Below are 9825 nucleotides of genomic sequence, written 5' to 3'. Positions count from 1 at the left end.
CAGATATTCTAGGCATACTCAAACTCAAATCTTTAATAATGGCGTCTAGTCAAATTTTTGGCCACAATGGCTGTTGTTGAAGTAGAGCATTACATAATTATAGTACACACGCATTTGCGCAGATACAGGTACTCTCTATTAATATATTTTCGTAGTATTTCTAAGTCATAAAGTTAAAGTAGTCCTATAATATCCAATAAAGAAAGTCAAGAAAAATCCACGACCACATGTAATTGGCCTAAACATTTGTTTATTTGCGGATAGTGAATAAAGCACCCAATCAAGGGACTAGGTAAGTACCTGGGTGAGCTAGGGAAAAACTTAATTCTGAACAAATGCCTCTAGGCTTAAGATTGACCTTTTCGCCGATGGTCTAAGTTACTTTGACCTGAAAGTACGACCTTTTGTTTTCATCAGCCTTTTTTATCATTCCACTGCAGGGCACAAGCCTCTTCTTTTACAGAAAAGAAATGAGCGGTAATCACCACGCTTGCTCATAATGATTTTAGACGTTTGAAAATCCAGGTTTTCTGTAGATGTTTTCCTTCACATTTAGTCAGTCATAGGGGTCAAAGATATACTGAGAAGGTCGACGAAAATAGAAGATTACCATGACTAAGGTGACTTGGTGGAACAATAAATGACTGGACTGGTGAACGCACTGGATGTTGATGATGACGACTTTATGGCAAAATATAGATTTCTCTGCCCGATAATCTAAGATTGTAGTTACATAGGTGCTATATATCAGGTCTGCAAATCTATTTTTAGTTTCTACTATATATTCTTATAGCTTGAACCTCAATCTGCTGTACTGACAATACCCGACAATACCCGAATAACCACAGGTCAGTCTGTGAGTTAGGTGACCTTTTCAAAATCTAGGCCTTTCTCTCTACATAGACAAACTGTATATCAAACATTTAAATCGGTTCAGTAGTTTTGGCATACAGCGTGGCAGACCGACAGAGTTTTTTTCGCATAGTAAAGACGATTTTTTTTGTCATTTTTCTGTATATAATATGTTTATATGAAGGTTTAGTACCTAACCCTACAATTTAATTAATGTTACAAAAATAAAAAATACTATAAACATACACAAGTAAATCAACCTACACAAATTGCGAACTTATATTTTACGGTCGGTAAATAAATCCTCATATCTAATAGAAGTTCCCCGTTGCCTCACAATTCAATTTCCCTTATATGTTACGTACCTGTATGAATATAATATTGCCTAGAGAAAAATATATTGTCAAACAGTTTATTATTCGGAGCCCAAATATATTGGGAAAGTGATATCTGTATGATATATTAAAATGCGTAAACTAGCGTGTCTATCCCAACAAACAAGCTACTCTTATAAAATTATATGTTTAAGGTCTAATTTCTTATAGTTGCTTTAAAATCGCTTTCATTATGTCAATGTTCCTTATTATGGCACAATATAAGAAGATTTGCCTAATATTACCTTTACTCTTATAATTTGGTTGGGTTAACCATAACAAGTCCAAATTACATGATTATAATAAGGATTGAAAATGTGTTATTCTCATAAGCGCATTTACAATGCTTTTAAGCCTTATAATATTCAAAACCCTATAAAAGCTTTTCATTTGGCTAACTGTTCTTATAATAGTAATGCATAAGCTAACTATGATGCTTTTAAACTCATAGGAGCATTTCATAAGATGTCTACCCAACAAACAATATTCTGCATTTTATATGGTCTTTACAAGAATGAACGCAATCCATAATCACTTACATAGTCATTAAATACTTATACTTATAGTCATAAACCCGATACCAACAAATCACTTGAGGGTTCCGTCAATGATTTTATGGAAGATGACAATGAAGTACAGGAAATCAGTCAAGAAGAATATAACGGTGGTGGTAGTGAAGAAGACATAAATTTTCAACTAAATTTGAGTTGAATAAGATGGATATCGGTGGTGATGTCAAAAACTGGGCAGTAAAAAATAATATTTCACAATGGCTTTGAGTGATCTATTAAAAATATTACAATCTATTTATTAAAATATCTATTTATTTACACTTTTTTTTTTAATTAGCCTATGCTGTCCCACTGCATACACTGACCTAGTAATAATTATTTTTCATTGCCTAGGTATTGAAATTTTTTATTACTATTGAGAAATATGTAATAAAATTATGGATTACAATATTCACATTCATCTTCAATAAAGATCATAAATCAAATACTCTTTACAATTTTGACAAAACAAGAAAGTGAATAGTAGCAAAACTTCTATTTTTTCACGCCCAATCACAAAGTGTGAAGGTATGCTTGACAAAGTCTGATATTTGCAATGAAAACATTTTCTTCGTACGATAAAATGTGTCAAATTCCATGGCCATCTCTTGTTTTGGACAGTGAGATCGTCTCCGTAAATACGACCATTGTGATAATACCTGAAATGTATTATAGCTAATATTAATACAGCTACGGAATTATGAAAGGAACCCTAACGGTAGATAAAATGGCGATAGCAGATGGAATAAATGTTGCCATTACAGAGCTTATAATCTTATAGATTTCTAATAGACGTTGTGAGAATGATATTACCCTTGTAAAAGCGTTATAAAAAACACGCCTTAATAATTATTCACATTTTTACGTGAAAACTACCCAAATTCAAGGGCGCGTTGATATAATTACACTTTTTGTACCACATTTTATCATACGTTTGAATTCCACACAGTTTTCTCAATAAACAAACACAATATACTCTCGGATTCAGGTACACTAAAAAAGAATGAAATTAATCATGGTTCTTGTTTTCTTTGAAATACTCGTTGACGCTGCCAAACTGTGAAAAATTACTCAACAAAACACTTCTTGCAGAAACTCAAACACTGATTTTAAGGCGAATAGCTTTAAAATAGAATTTGTCTTGCCGCTATAAGTTTTACTCCCTTGTTGCTCGCCATTATAAAACATGTATAAGGTTGGTTGGCTTTTTAAGAGCAAATCCTTTTGCTTTTATTAGTTTGACTCCCTTATCGCTTGCTATAATAAAGTACATATAAGAAAAAGAAGCTGTCAATAAAGCAAATATAAGGGGGGTTTGAGGTTATTGTTCTTGTAATTTGTGCCCAAACGCACCCTTATTAGCGTTAATACGGCTGTTATAAGATATTTATTTTTGGCATTATTAGCCACTATGAGAGGATTTTTTGTTTGTTGGGATCTATGGCATTTTTGAAGGAACATTTTATGTGTGTCATTATATGACCCTAAGTTTAAAATGCTTCTGAGAATAATATCCACACTTTTCGTGCTAATTTTGCCTTTTGAAAAAATCTGTACTAGCATTATAAACGACGTGCGGGCTTATGTTAGGAACTAAGGGTCCGATTTATACAATTATTTGTACCTGTGTTAAATAGCCGACTTATTGAGGAAGACAATACGTTACTTTTTACCTGGGCATGCTAAGTCATTCCAAAGGGACGCATTTAGTTACCAGTATCTATGGCATTCACCCATTTTCCTTTAATACATTCATAGTACCTACATATTAAACTGGTATCTCAAACCAATTTTACAAAAAAAGCGAAAAAACCACCCCTTAAAAAGTATCAACCATTACTAACTTCAAACATTTGATTCCAACCAGCAAACATTTTCCACAATACAATTAGCTGTCCCGATTTGTATGTGAAACAGTGTAAATTGTGAATGTGTTACAAATATACTGCGTCGCGATATATCAAATTACACTGGATTGCACGTGTGTTTACGCGCCTTTGGTTCATGTTGTGTGGTTCAAGTTATAAGATATCAGATAAATTGTGATTTTTTTTTTTGGTAAATAATGCCATAAGTGGGGCTTGTATCTATTTAAATAATTGTTAAAGTAACGCTTTTTTAAGTTTAAGTTAACGCAATTTTCTTCCTAAAGTAAGTAGAGTTTTCGAGATTTTAATAATCAAACTTAAAAAAAAGGTTTAAGATTGAATTGATTTAAAGTTACTACGGGTGTAATAATTCAGTTTCTCAATCATTGTTTAATTATAAAATATCTGTCATATTTTTGTAAAGTCTCCATAACTTTTCTAGATACGTATAATATTTAACTTTATATAAATCAATCATGTTGACCTGATTTTCATTTTTTTTACCAGCAGTAAGCTACGTTATTTTTAAGTGTATATACTTTACCGTTCTCCTCTTTTGACTTACACACAGGTAGCATGTAATCGCATTAGAGAGCCCCACTGTGCCCCGAGGGACACAGAATCAGACGTGAAGCCACCTTTTTTAACTGACTTGATATAGAAATAGGTACTGCAGTTTATAGCTGCGAGTAAAAACTAGTTGTTTTTAAATAAACACATCTCTTGTGTCAAAACACTAGTTCTTGTAAAGATTGAAAATCATGCAAAGTGAGTTTGTTATTCGTTCATTTTTAGGGTGCCTTACCCAAAGGGTAGAACGGGACCCTACTGTTTTCGCTCCTGTGTCCGTACGTCCGTCCGTCCGTCTGTCACCAGGCTGTATCTCATGAACCATGATAGAGAGTTGAAATTTTCACAAAAGATGTATTTCTGTTGCGGCCATAACAACAAATACTGAAAACTATAATAAAATGAATATTTTAGGGGGCTCCCATCCAAGAAACGTAATTTTTTTGCTCATTTTTGCTCTGGTATGGAGTTCCCTGCCCGGAGCCCTTCGTGCGTGAGTCCGACTCGAACTTGGCCGGTTTTTTTATTTCCTCCTAAAACGACTGAACAAACTAAGACTAAGATGCAATTTGGCATAGAGATGAATAGTTTCCTAGATACAGAAAAGACTTAAGTACCTAACCAGGTGCGAGACGTACTCTCCTCAGGGCACGAACGAAGTTGACCATTCAAAATATTTCAATCGGAAAACAAGATGGGATATTTTAATGGCGTGCTTGAGTATTTTTATGATGTTCATAAGCATTTAATGTTAAACGAAATGGCTGGGACAAGGCAGTCGTTTGGTTTAATAGCTGTCCTGTAAAAATATTTAAATTGCAGTTCATTTTTTAAACACTTCTATATTGCGCGGTTACTCCTGATTGGGACAAAAACAATGTGATGTGACATTTTGATACGTTTTATTACAATATCCTTTTTGGAATTACTTTTTTGTATCGTATTTTTTAAATCTAAATATATAAAACTCAAAGGTGACTGACTGACTGACTGACATAGTGATCTATCAACGCACAGCTGAAACCACTGGACGGATCGGGCTGAAATTTGGCATGCAGGTAGATGTTATGACGTAGGCATCCGCTAAGAAAGGATTTTGATCAATTCTACCCCCAAGGGGATAAAATAGGGGATGAAAGTTTGTATGAAACTTTGTCAATTTTAAACCGATCGGACTGAGACTTTGCATGCATAAAGCTACTATGGCGTAGGCAACCCTTAAGAAAGGATTTTGATAAATTCCATCCCTAAGGGGATAAAATAGGGGATGAAAGTTTGTATACATCTTCTTAGATTTGTACGCGCTAATCTTCCGAACTACTGAACGGATTTCAATGATTTTTTCTTTGTTGTATCAGTATTAAGCCTGGTCAACATATAGGCTATAATTTATCTTCGAAACTTGAAGACCTGATGCAGAACTCCAACAGACCAACAAAACTATAAGAGATACAAAAATGGTGCCATGGCAAAAATTGTTTCATGTGATGAGCATTTTCAGCTGAGATAATAAATTTTAAGATCTGGAACACCTGATGTGGAACCCCAAGAGCCCAGCTTCTCTATACCATATACAGGTATGACGTTTTAGCAAAAGTTGTTCAATTTGATAAGCACTTTCTATTGACTTACACAAATTGAAGATCTAAAACACCTGATGTGGAACTCCAGGGGCCCAGCTAGACTATAGCGTATAGAGGTATGACGTTTTAGCAAAAGTTGTTCAATCTGATAAGCACTCTCTGTTGACTTATAAAAATTGAACCACACCTACACCTGATGTGGAACTCCAGGAGCCCAGCTAGACTATAGCATATGAAGATATGACGTTTTAGCAAAAACGTTTTAGTGAACCCCGGTAGACGTCGTTAAAAAAAGACAATCCCCGGTTTTGTGCTAAAATATTGCTAACTATGGAGGAAAACTACTTGGGCTATTGTGATGGGATATTAGTGGATGACAATGTACCTATTAGGTACATCTAAAAATGGCAGGTGGAGACTCGCCACCTCACTTACTGGGCCCCCGGGAACCAGTCACTGAATAGCAACAAGAGGGCAACAGGGACATGAGCGGCTGAAGGGTGAGGATACCTCGGTGGACTTTAAACGCAGATTAAGCGCTCCCTGTGCTTACCATGAGGCACCTACCCTCCGAGTAGGGCTACGAATCCTGCTCTAGCGACTCCACTCTGGACGGCCAAGCCAAGCCAGAGGCGTGAGACCTACCCCCGTCATGATTCACTCCGACCGGCCGGAGATGGGGGACAGTATACTCTCCCTGGAGAACTCAGTATATATAGCCCCGTGGGGTCGCTACTCCCCGTCTCCCAGCCTTAGATGTCCTGCGGTACCTATATCTCATTATTATTGTCGTTATTATCTCAAGAGCCTTTGTCCCAATTATGTTAGGGTCGACTTCCAGTCACGATGCAACTGAGTACCAGTGTTTTACAAGGAGCGACTGCCTATCTGACCTCCACGACCCGGTTACCCGTTCAACCCAACACCCCTTGGTAAGACGTACTGGCTTCTGACTACCCATAACGACTGCCAAGAATGTTCAATGACAGCCGGAACCTACAGTTTAACATCCCCTCCAAATGACGGTCATTGGTATCCAAAATATACGTAGAAAGTACATATGAACGTAGAAAAGTTGCATTGGCAGGCACTTGCCAGACCTGGAATCAAAGACGCACGCTCATACTTGAGAGATTGGTTCTCTACCCACTAAACCACCACGACTTCCACTAAGTCACAACGACTTTGTCATCTTAAATATATAAAACTCAAAGGTGACTGACTGACTGACTGACATAGTGATCTATCAACGCACAGCTGAAACCACTGGACGGATCGGGCTGAAATTTGGCATGCAGGTAGATGTTATGACGTAGGCATCCGCTAAGAAAGGATTTTGATCAATTCTACCCCCAAGGGGATAAAATAGGGGATGAAAGTTTGTATGAAACTTTGTCAATTTTAAACCGATCGGACTGAGACTTTGCATGCATAAAGCTACTATGGCGTAGGCAACCCTTAAGAAAGGATTTTGATAAATTCCATCCCTAAGGGGATAAAATAGGGGATGAAAGTTTGTATACATCTTCTTAGATTTGTACGCGCTAATCTTCCGAACTACTGAACGGATTTCAATGATTTTTTCTTTGTTGTATCAGTATTAAGCCTGGTCAACATATAGGCTATAATTTATCTTCGAAACTTGAAGACCTGATGCAGAACTCCAACAGACCAACAAAACTATAAGAGATACAAAAATGGTGCCATGGCAAAATTGTTTCATGTGATGAGCATTTTCAGCTGAGATAATAAATTTTAAGATCTGGAACACCTGATGTGGAACCCCAAGAGCCCAGCTTCTCTATACCATATACAGGTATGACGTTTTAGCAAAAGTTGTTCAATTTGATAAGCACTTTCTATTGACTTACACAAATTGAAGATCTAAAACACCTGATGTGGAACTCCAGGGGCCCAGCTAGACTATAGCGTATAGAGGTATGACGTTTTAGCAAAAGTTGTTCAATCTGATAAGCACTCTCTGTTGACTTATAAAAATTGAACCACACCTACACCTGATGTGGAACTCCAGGAGCCCAGCTAGACTATAGCATATGAAGATATGACGTTTTAGCAAAAACGTTTTAGTGAACCCCGGTAGACGTCGTTAAAAAAAGACAATCCCCGGTTTTGTGCTAAAATATTGCTAACTATGGAGGAAAACTACTTGGGCTATTGTGATGGGATATTAGTGGATGACAATGTACCTATTAGGTACATCTAAAAATGGCAGGTGGAGACTCGCCACCTCACTTACTGGGCCCCGGGAACCAGTCACTGAATAGCAACAAGAGGGCAACAGGGACATGAGCGGCTGAAGGGTGAGGATACCTCGGTGGACTTTAAACGCAGATTAAGCGCTCCCTGTGCTTACCATGAGGCACCTACCCTCCGAGTAGGGCTACGAATCCTGCTCTAGCGACTCCACTCTGGACGGCCAAGCCAAGCCAGAGGCGTGAGACCTACCCCGTCATGATTCACTCCGACCGGCCGGAGATGGGGACAGTATACTCTCCCTGGAGAACTCAGTATATATAGCCCGTGGGGTCGCTACTCCCCGTCTCCCAGCCTTAGATGTCCTGCGGTACCTATATCTCATTATTATTGTCGTTATTATCTCAAGAGCCTTTGTCCCAATTATGTTAGGGTCGACTTCCAGTCACGATGCAACTGAGTACCAGTGTTTTACAAGGAGCGACTGCCTATCTGACCTCCACGACCCGGTTACCCGTTCAACCCAACACCCCTTGGTAAGACGTACTGGCTTCTGACTACCCATAACGACTGCCAAGAATGTTCAATGACAGCCGGAACCTACAGTTTAACATCCCCTCCAAATGACGGTCATTGGTATCCAAAATATACGTAGAAAGTACATATGAACGTAGAAAAGTTGCATTGGCAGGCACTTGCCAGACCTGGAATCAAAGACGCACGCTCATACTTGAGAGATTGGTTCTCTACCCACTAAACCACCACGACTTCCACTAAGTCACAACGACTTTGTCATCTATTTAATGTTTTTTTACGTAATAATACTTGTGTAATATTTTTGCCACACACAAATGCGGACTAATTAGAATCACTACTTTTATCCCTATGGTCACGTCTATTGCGGTTCAGTTCTCAGCGTTTTGTTTAGTCTGCTGTGCTTTTGCTGTTAAAGTACAAAAATTAAGTATATAGAACGTTTCTCTTCGGTCCCTTAAAATTCAATATCAGACTATTCAGATCTTTGATTTTGCTGACCTCGTAGTCGCTGGCATAAGGGACAGGATCCGCGTACGAAGTCGCGGGCAACAGCTAGTATCATATATTTTTGTATTGAAAGCAATTTATTCTAAGTTAAGTTCTAACAAAATATTTTTTATCAATATCATATCACTAATACCAATTTATGATTTAGCCATACAGGTTTTCCAGAATAACATTAAAACAAAATCATGTAATCTGAATTCAACCTTATTATTTCTTCGTAGCACCTGCGTAGCCCTCGTAGCAGCTGCGTAGCCCGTAGTGCCTACGTAGCTCGTAGTACCTACGTAGGTGAGTCGTAGCAATTATACGTAGGCAACTAAATAAATATTATCTGTTATGTTTATTGAAATGAAATATTACGTTTTATTCGTTATTAATTTTCATAATTTATTATTCAATTATGTGTGAGCAGTAAATAATTATTGTAGGTAATAATGGTAATATTACAAATACAAAATCAGTTGTTTTATTTTTTTGTTACTAAACCGTTTCTTCATCGTATTTAATAGACTTGCAAGGAAATTACTGTTTATGTTTTCTATCTGAGTATCCAGTAGGCATTTTATCGTGATATCGTAACAAACAAACAAACTCACTTTCACATTTCTAGTAAGGATTCTTATAATGTTAGGTTCGTGGTAAATATCTATCTATATAAAATCGATTCCAAATATTTTTCCACTAAAACTATAACATTTCATATGCCCCAAATATTCGAGATTTTTATTTAGTAACATAATATCGAAACTACAATATTTAACCTGTTAAA

Source organism: Helicoverpa armigera, chromosome 21, assembly GCF_030705265.1.
Source record: "Helicoverpa armigera isolate CAAS_96S chromosome 21, ASM3070526v1, whole genome shotgun sequence".
Taxonomy (NCBI): Eukaryota; Metazoa; Arthropoda; class Insecta; order Lepidoptera; family Noctuidae; genus Helicoverpa; species Helicoverpa armigera.
The sequence above is the reverse complement of the archived record's forward strand: the minus strand, read 5'-3'. Positions refer to the sequence as shown.